This window comes from Nannospalax galili, unplaced genomic scaffold (genome assembly GCF_000622305.1).
Source record: "Nannospalax galili isolate Female #2095 unplaced genomic scaffold, S.galili_v1.0 scaffold4530, whole genome shotgun sequence".
Taxonomy (NCBI): domain Eukaryota; kingdom Metazoa; phylum Chordata; class Mammalia; order Rodentia; family Spalacidae; genus Nannospalax; species Nannospalax galili.
The window spans coordinates 32,671-34,554 of record NW_008328208.1 but is presented as its reverse complement, the minus strand read 5'-3'; positions in this window follow the sequence as shown (position 1 = coordinate 34,554).

Below are 1,884 nucleotides of genomic sequence, written 5' to 3'. Positions count from 1 at the left end.
TGATGCCTGCCACAGAAATTACTATGATGAATTGTCTCTTGTGCTTAATATAACTGCGCTTATGGAAGGGAAGAGCTCTGCTCAATACCAGGTACAAATCCTGAGAAAGAGCAGCAGCTGACAATCTTCACTGAGGATGTAAGAAAGACAGCAGACAAAGGAAATGCAGCTCTTTGCCTATAGTTTAGGTTCAACTCTCAAATGAATTTTAAGCAATTAAAAATGGGAATAGTCTCCTGTTTAACAATGTTTTAAACCAATTCTTAGACCCCATGACCTCTACTCACCTGTGTTACTCCTAGTGCTGCCTATATGGTAAAAGGGATTTTGTAAATGCAATTTAGATTAATAACAAGTTGTTTTGGGAAAAGGAGATTGTTCTGGTGGGTCTAAGGAAATCATTTGAGCCATCTAAGGTCCAAATCTCTCTCTTGCTGAAAGAAAGGGGAAGGAGATTTCAAGTACATGAAAAGTCAAACCCTTCGCTGACTTGAAAATGCATAAGGGGTCCACATTGAAAGAATGAGAAGGAAATGTGTTGTGGCAACAACCCATACGCTTAGAAGAAAAAGGCTAAAATCTCAGATTAACCACAGTCACAGCCAAGTCAATGACTGCACAGTTAACACTGTGAGCAGAGAAACCAGTCTCCTTGGGCCAGTTGGTCTTTTGACCTGTAGAGACTGCTGGACATAAATTTCTGTGCTGTAAAAGCTTCAAGTTCATAGGGATTTGTTGCAGCAAAAATATTCAGATACTTTCAATTTTATTGTATCTTTATTTCTGATATTTCAAATTCATTTCTCATTTTCCTTTGACTGAAAATCTAGTTCTAGCTATTCTTTTTTTAAAATCTTTATCTCTGCATGTATGTGTTTGATGTGTGTGTGTGTGTGTGTGTGTGTGTGTGTGTATGTGTGCATTCCTGCATCTGAAATCAGGCATGAGCATGCCATGGTACACATGTGCAGGTCAGAGGACAATGTTGGGTGTCAATCGTTCCTGCCACTTTGGAACAGGACCCTTATTTGCCACTGTGTACCCTGGACTAGGGACCTGCAAACTTACAGGGATTCTCCTGCCTCTTCGTTGCATCTCTCGAGAGGAGTTCTGGGATTATAGATGCACACAGTACTGTACATACGGGTTCTAAGGACCTCTGCTTGCATCCTCGTGCTTGTACAGTAAAAGCTGTACTCACTGAGCCAATTCCCCAGGCCTCTTGCAATTCTTTTTTAAAATTTTTTGATTCACTTATTTTTGTGTTTATGAGTATTTTGTACATGTGTGTGAGTGCACCCATGTCTTGGAACGCCCACAGACCAAAAGAAGGCATTGGGCGACATGGAACTGGAGTTACAGACTATTGTTGGCTGCCATTGGAAGAGCAGCCAATGCTCTTAACAGCTGAGCAGTCTCTCCAACGGCACTTGCAATTATTTTAAAGCGGCTGGCTACATATTCCTGCTTTGTATTCAGTTGTCTTTACTTAATTTTCTTCATTCTTGAAGGATATTTTACTGGACACAGGCTTCTGGGTTACTTTTTTTTCAAGATTTTAAAATGATCTTTATCATCCACCTCCTCTTTATGATTTCTGATGAAAAACTATTCACTATAATTTTCTATAAGTAAAGTACCATTTGCCTTTTATGTTTTGTTAATAATATTTATTTATTTTTTGCATTTTTGTTTGTATTTTGTTTGTACATTATATGTGGGTGATGTTCAATTCAATAGTTTTCAGTTTGCTAAACTTCTTTTATCTCCAGTCTATATCTTTGATCAAATTTGAGAGTTTTTAGCCATTAATCTATCAAGTACAGTCATATGTTCTTTTTCCCAGACTTCATACTGAATCTCAATGAGATGAACACTTCATCT